This window comes from Strix uralensis, chromosome 31 (assembly GCF_047716275.1).
Source record: "Strix uralensis isolate ZFMK-TIS-50842 chromosome 31, bStrUra1, whole genome shotgun sequence".
NCBI classification, from domain to species: domain Eukaryota; kingdom Metazoa; phylum Chordata; class Aves; order Strigiformes; family Strigidae; genus Strix; species Strix uralensis.
In genome coordinates, this window is record NC_134002.1 from 3,934,088 (window position 1) to 3,944,969 (window position 10,882).

A 10,882-nucleotide genomic window follows, 5' to 3' on the forward strand; every position below is an offset into this window, starting at 1 on the left:
CTGACACAGCCCCTGGTGCAGTCCCAGCCCTGTGGTTCCCATGGCATGGAGATAGCTGGACACTAACGCCTTGGACTCTTGGTTGTGCCCGGTATAGGAGATGCTCAGTGCTCCTGGTCCACACAGCAGGGTTCAAGGCATGAAAAACCCATTTCCCCCACTACAACTGACCCTGTCCTGTGACGTCCCACCGCCACAGTGACGTGACACCTGCAGCGGAGCTATCCCTCATATATGGTCATGAATGGCACTGGAGAAGTTCATTGGAGGGCTGGGCTGTGTCGAAGGGGAGATAGCTCCCGATAATGTCTAAAAAGGGGCTGCTGCTTTGATTGGCTCCTCCTGTAGCTGGGCTGGCATCTGCAGAGATATATTGCCCTCCCGTCATCATTGTCCCCACGAGTCCCCAGGAGCTGTGGCAGGGAGTGTGGCGCAGCAGGGACGTGCTGGCAGGGCAGGAGGCTCAGGATGGGCACAGAGGGACTCCTGTCCCCTCAGATGCTGTGGTTGCTCCTCTGGGTACAGCTGTGTAGGGGTAAGTGCCATCTCCCTTGTCCCACAGTCCAGGGCCAGTGGGTACCAGCATGGTGACAGGGATCTGTCAGGGAATGGGGATTCTTTGTAGGTGCTACTGAGACAAGTGGCAGAAGGTGCTCAAGTCCCTGGACACTGTGCCCACCTGGGTGGGAGAGAGTATCATCTCCTTCTCCAAGGTTCCAGTGTTTAGGGCAGCTTGTGTCTGGCTGGATTCATAGACACCCTGTCCTGGGGTACCCTTTTGGGACCCCCATTCCCTAGCACTGTGCCTCTGGAGCCGGTGGTGGCCTCGCTGGTGTTGGCAGCACCCAGAGACCCCCCAAGACCAATGCCAATCTCTCGGATTCCCCGAAGGGTTTGTGTGCTGCTCCCTGCCCCCTTGTTCCAGGGGAGCCCTGAGCCCACAGGGACAGTTTGTACCACACCGAGAGAAGGGGACTAGAGCATCTACTGTAGAGGGACATCCTGCCTGGGGGGCCAGACCCATTGCAGGATCTGGGCTGACATCAGGGGTAAGGAGGGGATGTGGGGGCGGGGAACTTCTGGATCGTCTCAGTGGGAAAATGGAAAGCCCTGGGCATGGGGATGGGTTTGGATGGTGCTGGGGCAAGCAGCTTGCATGGGAAGCTGAGGGCCTGGGTACACGGGGCTGTTCAGGGGTTGCTGGGGAGGAACAGGTGCCCAGTGCAGAACTGGGCAGGGTGCGGGTGGCCATGGGCAGGAGAGAGGTAGCCATTGGGTTGCAAAAAGATGTCTTGGGTGGTGGGATGGTCAATGATGCAGCAGGGCCAGAGCTGGGCACCCCCAGCCTTGCACAGCCCATGAGGACAGAAGGGACACCTGAACTACCCTGGGGACAGCCTGGATGGGAGTGGGCTCCCACCCTGGTACCTCTGACTCTACCCTGGCAGGGGGTTGCCTCAGGCCCACAGTGCTGGAGCTTGGTGCTCATGTTGGTGTTTGAAGGTGCTACGGAGGTGAGGCTGGCAGATGGCGGCAGTCGCTGCACTGGGAGAGTGGAGGTGAAACAACTGGGCCAGTGGGGAACCGTGTGTGATGACGACTGGGACATGCACGATGCAGCAGTGGTTTGTAAACAGCTGGGCTGTGGATTTGCTGTTGGAGCTCCTCGGTACGGACACTTTGGGCAAGGATCTGGCCCCATTTGGATGGATGATGTTGGCTGCAATGGCATCGAAGCAGCCCTGTCTGACTGCACACACAGAGGATGGGGAGAAAATAACTGTGAACATGATGAGGACGCCGGAGTGGTATGTTCAGGTAAGGGGAAATCCTATTGCCCACCTCTGGGGCTGGGATTGTGCAAGGAACCTGGCTGTGCCCTCAGGGAGCAAGAGTCAGACACCAGGGCATTGCCCAGTGTGGCCGTTTGCACTGCTGAGCTGGAACTGTCATTACTGGTGTCCCCAGTTCCTGGGGAAAGGCCAGTGGGAACCTGCCCAAGGGTGCCCTTACTGCACCTGGCCCCTGAGGTGCCGCACATGAACCCTCCATCCCTGTCCTGCACTGTCTTGTTGATTCGCATCTTTCTCCTCCTGTTCACCCAGAACCTGTCTGGCCGTGCAGAGGGCCAGATGCCCCCATGCCAGAGGCACCAAAAGTGACTCATGTGGCCACCCACAGTCCTGGGGAAAGGCATGAGATGGATAGCTACTGTTGGGTTTTCCCCTCCAGTAGACACGAAGCCCTTCGCTGAAACAAAGATATTGCTCAGAGAGGAATAGCGCTGGGCTTGGGCAGAAGAGCAGGGTGGCACGTGGCACCTCATTCTTCTCCCAGGGTAGTCCCATGAGAGCCTGCCCATGGGGACATGGCCTTGTCCAGGCAGTGCTGACCTGCTGCCCAGCCACTCCTGCCTGCCCCAGCCCCTGGTTGCTCGGTGCCACGGGGGATTTGTCAGCAATTCCTGGCTCTCCTCTGCACCTGCCCTTGCACCGGGAACTCGTGTAAGCCCACGGCTGCTCTTCTGCCCTCTCTGCTACCTTCTGCCTGACCACTGGGTGGGGTGTGCCCAGCAGTGCACTCTGGCCGTGGCTGTGAACCTCTTTCCCGGGTAGGTGCCTGAGCAGGGTGGTGGCACAGCCACCGACCACAGGTACAGCCTCACCGTACTTTTGCCCTGTGACACGTCCAATCCCCCAGCAGTGCCCCAACAGCCCGAGACCCCCATGGGAACAGGGTGCACTTCTCGTGGCACCAAGGGGTTCCTCATGCCTGGCCCTGAGCTCAGTGGGGCAGAGCAAGCTGCAGCAGCCAACAGCACCTGGGCGCGTTTCCCTGAACCCCAAGCGCTCTGGGTGCAGCAGTGCCCAGGGACCAGTACCTTGGGCAGCCCAAGGTCTCTGGGGCAGCAGCACTTTGTCCGAGACATTCCTGTGGCTGTGGATGCTGGGAGAGAAGCAAGCCCACAAGTGCTGTGCTGATTTCTGAGGAGCAGCAGGGTGGGGGCTGATGTGTTTGTGCCATCAGCAACCCCTGAGAGCAGCTGGGGATGCTGTAGAGCTTTTTGCCTGTGGCCACCTTGGAGATCAGACGAGATGTAGTCAGGGTATTGCCAGAGGGCTGTGGGAACTCTCAGGGGTCTTTGGTTAGACCAGAATCTGTCCAACTGCTCTAAGGGGACAGCCCCTCCTGAGGACGTAGAGTGATCCATGATGAGGATTTTTGGAAAACTGTCTGTGACTCACACTTTGGTCCCAAAGGCACCAACGTGGTTTGCAGGGTCTGCAGTGGGTCTGCAATAGACGCATAGCCCTGAGTGCTGTGATGGTGTAGCAAAGGGGTGCAAGGAGGCTTGGATGTGTTTGTGACACCAGCACTCCCCCGGCAGCTTCCTCTGGGATGTGCAGTGGGCGATTTGGTCAGGGCTTGGTTGGAGGTGGTGTGGGATGTGGGAATGTAACTGCCAGAGGGCTGTGGGAACTCCCAACTGTTTTGGGTTTTTTCAGGATTTGTCCGTCTCGTGGAAGGGAAGAGCCGCTGCTCGGGACGTGTGGAGATCCATGATGGGGACCAGTGGAAAACTGTCTGTGCTTCCCACTTTGGTCCCAAAGCTGCTGACGTGGTCTGCAGGGAGTTGCAGTGCGGCGCAGCCCTGCCCATCCCTGAAGGAAGTCACTTTGGAGAAGGGGTGGGTCCCATCTGGGATGGAGAGCTGCAGTGTGTGGGGAATGAATCCCTCCTCACCTCCTGCCCCAGGGGATCCCCCAGGGACCAGCCCTGCGCCCACGCAAACAGCGCTGTTGTCACCTGCACACGTAAGGACTCAGGGAGGGATGTGTGGGCCTGGTATGTGGACAGGAGGTGTGGATGGAGTTTTCTGTAGTATGAAAAGAAATATTCCTTTGATATAGAACAAGGGCATGTTTTCCCTCTGGCCTCTGTGCCAGCTACTGCGGGTACAAAGCACAAATCCACCCTCTTTCCTCCTCCTCTGTCTCCAGAGTACACAGGGTTCAGGCTGGTGAATGGCAGCACAGTGTGTGCGGGGAGGGTGGAGGTCCAGGTGCTGGGGACCTGGGGGACCCTCTGTGCCTCCCACTGGGATCTCTCGGATGCCCACGTTCTCTGTCGTCAACTCAACTGCGGGTTTGCTGAGTCCATTCCTGGAGAAGAGCATTTTGGGGGAGAGACTGGCCCTATCTGGAGAGACTCATTCCACTGTGATGGGACAGAAGCCCACCTGTACCAGTGCCCGGTGACCACCCTGGGGGCCTCACCGTGCTCCCAAGGGAACACTGCTGCAGTCATTTGCTCAGGTGAGTGCCAGAAAAATGCTACATTAACTCTATTTATCATTTGTGTTCAACATGGCCACCCAAAGCAGGGGTCCCATGGCCAACCAGGCTGACTTTCTCCCTGGAGAAACCCTGGCTTCCCCAGGAGCCATCTGGAGGGCTTTCCCTGCTCAGAGTGAGCTCTCCACTTTGGGAGAGCTGAGGATTGAACAGAGGCAAGCATCTGCCCCCAGGGCAGTGGCTTAGGACCCAGCACCACCACCAGGCCTGGGCTCCTTTGTTCTCGTACTGTGCAAGGAGCCCTGGACAGGGCTGCAGGGCTCTGTCCCATCCCTCTGGCTGCAGACACCCACATCCCTTCCCACAGAGAGCCCTGCAGAGCCTCATCCCACCACCCAGCAGGAGCTGCCTGTTCCCCCAGCAGCAGCAGACCCGGGTTTCAGCTGCAGGAAGCGTCTAGGCTTTGCCCTCGCTTCTCCTTAGCACAAGGCTCAATCTTGTCCAGTTTGGTGGTGAAATTCCCCCTCGCCCCGCTCCCTGAAGGGTGCCATGCTTCCAGTGCCGCCCATGGCTGTGGTGTCTCTGCTCTCCCCAGGCTCAGCCATCTTTGGATCCCTGCGGCTGGTGGGCAGAGGGAGCCGGTGTGACGGACGAGTGGAGATCTTCCAGGATGGGGTGTGGGGCAGAGTCTTGGATGACCAGTGGGACGTGCAGGAGGCCAGTGTGGTGTGCCGGCAGCTGTGGTGTGGGGAGGCTGGGACAGCCTACAACCCCCCAAAGCCTGAGCGAGGGATGGGCCCCGTGGGGCTGCGAGGGGTCCGGTGCGCAGGGCATGAGGCCAACCTGAGCCTCTGCAACACCTCCCTGCCTGAGAGCGTGCTGGCGGCAGGGGTTGCGGAGGACGTGGGAGTCATTTGTGAGGGTGAGTGGCACTGCGCAGGCCCCCCAGGTGACGGTCTGTGTGGGCAGGCAGTCCCTGGCAGCAACTGGGGGTTGTACCCGCTGCAGGGAGCCGGTGGCTGCGGCTGGTGAACGGGGCCGGGCGTTGCGCAGGGAGAGTGGAGATCTACTACCAGGGCATCTGGGGGACCGTCTGCGATGATGGCTGGGACCTGGCTGATGCCGCCGTCGTCTGCCAACAGCTGGGCTGCGGAGGGGCAGTGGAGGCAGCCGGCTCTGCTCGGTTCGGGGAAGGCTCCGGGCAGATCTGGCTGGATGGTGTGAACTGCTCCGGGGCTGAAGCTGCTCTCTGGGACTGCCCGGCTGGGCCCTGGGGGCAGCACGACTGCGGGCACAAAGAGGACGTGGGAGTCATCTGCTCAGGTCTGTGCCAGGAGCTGTGGTGGGAGCCTGGTTCCTGGGGGGGCCAGGACGCGGGGAGAGCCGGGCATGGCTGAGGCTGTCCCTGGCTGCCTCTGAGCTCCTGCCTGAGACTGTCCTGAGGACATCCATGCATGGGTACCTTCAGTCCCCCTGGGGATCCCTGGGTACTTCAACCTTTCCTGAGGGTTAACGGGAAGGGCAGGGGTGTCTGTCCATCAGGGACTTGTCTCTGCCCCTGGGTGCAAGGGGGATGTGTTGGCCCTGCCCCTGCCCGGCTGAGGGCCTGAGTGATGCAGAGGTGTCCTGGCTCCCACAGCCTCAGGGCAGCCTGTTCCCCCTTTGGGGATTTTTCCTCCCAGAGTTCGCAGCCCTGAGGCTGGAGAACAGTGACGGCTGCTCCGGGCGCCTGCAGGTTTTCTACAATGGGACATGGGGGAGTGTTTGCTCAAACTCGATGACTCTCGCCACGGTGACGCTGGTGTGCAAGGAGCTGGGCTGTGGGGACGGAGGGTCCCTGGAGAAACCCCTGACCTATGGCAGGGTGTCTGGCCCTGCCTGGCTGGATCGCGTGCAGTGTGGGGAGAGAACCAGCTCCTTCTGGCAGTGTCCCTCCAGTCCGTGGAACCCACAGTCATGTGAAAACCTGCAAGAGGAGACCAACATCACCTGCAACGGTAACTCTGAGCCACCCGGGCACCCTTGTCACCCCAGCTCTTGCTCCCTGCTGGTCATGGCCAAACACAGAGAAAGAGCTTGGAGGGGCTTTTCCTTTTCATGTCAGACACTTCTGATGCTAGTGACATAAACATGACCATGGCCACACACATCCAGCAGCAGTTGCCACCCAGGTTGCCAACAGCACCTGGGAGAGGCAGAGGCATCTTCAGGTGAGGTCTCAGAAGAGACCAGACAGGTTTCAGAAGAGCCTCCCCTCCACAGACAAGCTAGTGCTGCACTTTGAACCAGGGACCTTTTGGGGCTGAGCAGTCAGGGTACCCCCACAGTCCTGCTTGTGTCCCCTGAGTGACCAGGGTTGCTGCCATGACCAAGATGGTACAGGGAGGCACAAGCAGAGCTCAACCCTACTCTCTTCTTCATGATCCCCCAAACCAGTCCCTTCACCACAGTGTTTCCTTTTTCAGCGGGACACCCAGAAACGCCCCCGGCCCCTTTGGCCCCATGCCCCAACTCCATGAGCTGCACAGGTAGGGATCTGCCCTTCTGTGTCTGGCAGGGCTCTGTCTGCTGTCCTGGAGCCATGGGAGGTCTTTGCCTTCTCCAGCCAGGGAGAAGATTCGTACTGTGGGCGGAGAGGATGGGTGCTCAGGCAGAGTGGAGGTCTGGTACCGTGGCTCCTGGGGGACGGTGTGTGACGACTCATGGGACATGCAGGATGCCGAGGTGGCGTGCAGGCAGCTGGGCTGTGGCCCTGCGGTGTCTGCCCTGCATGAGGCTGCATTTGGGAGGGGGATGGGCCCCATCTGGTTGGAGCAGGTGGAGTGCCAGGGGATGGAGCCGTCCCTGCAGGACTGCTGGGCCCGACCTGGGGATGGCGGTGCTTGCCGGCATAAGGAAGACGCTGCCGTGCGCTGTTCAGGTGAGTGGCAGGGCTGGGACATCTCGGTCAGGTATTGGCAGGGAGCTGGGGAAGACCTTTTGTCCACGTGGTCCTGGCATGGCCCCTGACCTCTCAAGAGCAAGAATATTCCTGCAGAGTGCAGGAGCCTGGTGCCAGGCACGGGGCAGCCTCAGTTGAACTGGGGTTATCCCCTGGGCTGCCTGTGCCATCCTGCCTGCCTCCGAGAGCAGAGGCACTGGGCCCTGGCCTGACCTCCCTTTCGGACACTACAGGAGGGACAATTTTGGTGGGGTGTGTCAGAGACATCTACAGACACCCCCATGGTGTGCTGGGGAGGAGGCTCCCCAGTACCTGCACACCCACTGTCTCATCCCAGCTCTCCTTTTCCTCCTCTGCAGCTACACCCAGGATGACAACATCCCCACCCCGAGCAGGTAAATTATCCTCCCCGTGGGGCTGGTTATCCCCAGGGCCAGGCTGTGACTCACAGCTGGATTGAAGGGGCTTCTTGCTGGGGTATGAAACTCTCTGGAGAAGGCACTGGGGTGGTGGGAAGGTCAGTTGTAATTTAGTCAGCAGGATAGAAGCTTCCCTATCACTCACCCCCAGGGCCCTCCAGCCCCTGCTGCCTTTTGTGATGGGGTCAGGGCTGGCACTGCCTCCACCTCTCTCAGGCCTGGTGTTGCCCCTTCCATGTTCTCTCCCCTGCAGTTCCCACCCGAGGCCGTCAGATCAGCAGTGGGAGTGTCTCAGTGCCCGTCATCATCTGCATCATCCTGGGGGCCCTTCTCTGCCTGCTTCTGGCCATCCTGGCTGGGCAAGTGCTGAGCACCAGGGCTGGGCACAGAGGTGAGTCCTTCCCTGGAGATGCCAGGGGGAGATACTTCCTGGAAGGGCTGTGGGGTGCTGTGGGGGGTGCCAGCAAAGGTCATCAGTGAGGGGCACAGGCAGAGTGGGAGGATGAGACTGTGGGCTGCCACCTTCACATGTGCTGCCCCACTGAGTGCCTGTCTGTGGGCCACCAGCAGCAATGGATGGAGAGAGTCCAGAGGTGGGGGGAGCTAGCGATGGGGCGAGGAGAGAAATGGCAGAGTAGGGGCGGCCAAGGCTGGCAGTGCTCTAGGTAGTGCTGGAGGGGGCTCCGAGGCAAAGGAGATGCTAAGAGGAGGGCAGGGCAATAGGTTCCATCACCGTAATGTCAGGCACCGAGGCTGTTCCTCTGCCCAGCCCTGCCCACCCCCAGGACAGGGGCCCTACTATGGACCCGTGGGGCAGACAGGGGCAAGCTCCAGGTGGAGAGGAAATGTGGGAGCTACTCTAGAGTGAGATAAGGGGGGCATGACCCAGGGGCCAGAGGGGCATGAGTGCTGTCTCCATAGGGATGATGCAAGGTGAGACTGCCCCAGAGAATCTCCCCAGTGATGCTGCTCTCACAGGAGATGTGGCAGCCATGTCTGGGCAGTGCAGTGGGGCTGTGCTGTTGGAGCAGTCATGGGCTGGCCCAAGGAACAGGTTTGGGGGAGCACAATGTGATCCCACTGCCCCTCTGCCTGTCCCTGTGCCAGCCCTGCTTCTGTCCCCAGGCTCCAGGAGAGCTCAGGAGCCCTTCCCTGAGGCCGTGTATGAGGAGATTGGTTACAGCCCAGTGCGGGAGAAGCAGGCCAGGTTTGGTCACCCAGGTGGGTGTGGGTCCTCCCTGAAGGCACATCTGCAGGACCCTTTCCCCTGATCCCAACAGGAGCTGATCCCCTGAATCCCCCTAGTCCATGGTCTCTGCAGTGCTGGAGCTGTGGGGTCTGTGGGGGGAGCATCCAGGTCCTGGGCCCAAGAGAGAAGCTTTCTCCCAGTCAAGATTTGACTGTCCCAGCTGGACAGCCCCTCTCTTCCCGCCCCTGCACCCCATGTGGCACCCGAGAATTGAGGGAAGGGGCTGTCCTTGGGCAGCTCTGGGAGCACCTTTGAAACAGGGTTTGTCCCGGAGGAGCAGGGTGAATTCCCAACACTCCTCCCCATGCAGCCCAAACTCTGTGGGTCCCCCTTCCCCAGCAGTGCTGACCATGAGCCAGGTCAGTGGGGCTTGCTCCATAACACCTGCTGTGCTTCGCTCCAGGCTCCTCTTCAGAGCAGTCGCTGACCCAGCTGCAGCCCTACCCTGGGGTCAGCGAGGAGGAGGATGGTCTGGGATCAGCACCAGGTAATGGAGGCAGGAAGGGGTTGATCTCCCTGCAAATATGTGATGGACAGAAGAGTCACTTGGTGTCACCATCAGAGAAGGGGAGGACGTGGGCATCTCCTGTGGTGCTGCCAACCTGTGCCTCAGCCCTGTGTCCCTGCGCATCCTCCCATCCTCTGTTCTGCAGGACGTACCTTCTCACTGTCACCCGCTCCCGTCTCCTTTCAGATGTCCTTGTTCTGCCCGGAGGTGACCCAGCAGATGGCTATGATGATGCCAGGGATGTTTCTGATTTGGGGGAGGATGCTGTGCCTGGGCAGGGAGAGTGGGAAATGCCCAGGATGCCAGAGGAGGGAGCAGGCTCCAGGGATGTACCCAGAGGTGAGAGGGAAAGACAGCGCTGCCTGTTCCTAGGGTGCCATCCCTGGTGGCCCCCCAGGTCACTACTGTACTGACACCCAAATCTCCTGGGAAGGGGAAACCTACCCTGGGAGTTTTCCTTGAAAGGCCTGGGGGTGGGAGAAGGAGCTGAACGTGGTGAGGAGCAGGGAGGATGATGGTGTACAGACCCCATGGGGTGACCTGAAACGTCCGGCCTTGCTGCTTGCAGGGGGCAGCCCGCACTCCCAGAGAAGTGCTGAGGTCCCTGGAGCTGAAGGAGACACCTCGTCCCTGTCCCCGGGGAGCATGGGCTATGATGATGCTGAAGAGGTGTCTGTGGCACATCCCCATGAGGACACAACGGCTGTGACACTGTAGCTTGGTGCACAACAGTCCCTGAGCCCCAGGCCAGGAGAGTCCATCCCTGCCCTGCAGCTGCATGCAGCCAGGAGGGAGGAGAGGGGTGTGCAGCTGGGTGCAGCCATGACCACCAAGGAACCGACTCCCTTGACCCATGGGCAGCAGAATCCCCCTGGAGTTTCTCCATTTTTATTCCCATTTTTATGCTGTGCATCCTTATTTGTTCTTATTAAAAGTCTCTGAGGGCTTTGACCCAGAGCTGGTCCTTGACTGCCAGGTGTCAGGGCATCTCCCTGAGTCTGGTCATGGCAGCAGAGAATAAAGACACAGTGGTAGGGAAGGGGCATGTCTCAGGGACAGCAGGCTCCGGGTCAGGCTGTGGGGCCCGTAGTCCCTGGGGAATAATCTCAGTGACAGAGGCATTTCCATCCTGCTGGCCACAGGCAGTTTCTGGTCAAAATGGCTCTCTGATGCACCCCAGTGGGAGCACCCATCTCCTCACCTGAGGGAGGCTGCTCTTTCTCCCAGGCCCTGCCTGGGTCACGCTGGTCCCACAGTGCAGAGGCCATGACAGAGCTGCCATGTCAGGGTAAACCTTGGGCTTTTGTCTCACAGAAGTGAGTCCTAAGGTGAACACAGAGCCCTGAACACCCCAGCCAGCCCCATGCAGGATCGTGGCCTGCAGATTACCTCCCCCAATGCTTAGGAGGCAGCTCTGCTCCCCAGTGCCACAGCACAGGGTGCAGAGACACTTTCTGGGACACAGAGGGC

The 10,882-nt window shown here is 60.0% G+C and overlaps 1 pseudogene; it reads left to right on the top strand.

Moving 5' to 3' along the window:
* The first annotated feature begins 1,607 nt into the window (after positions 1 to 1,607).
* Positions 1,608 to 10,359, top strand: LOC141936122 (antigen WC1.1-like; annotated as a pseudogene).
* The last annotated feature ends 523 nt before the right edge of the window (positions 10,360 to 10,882 follow it).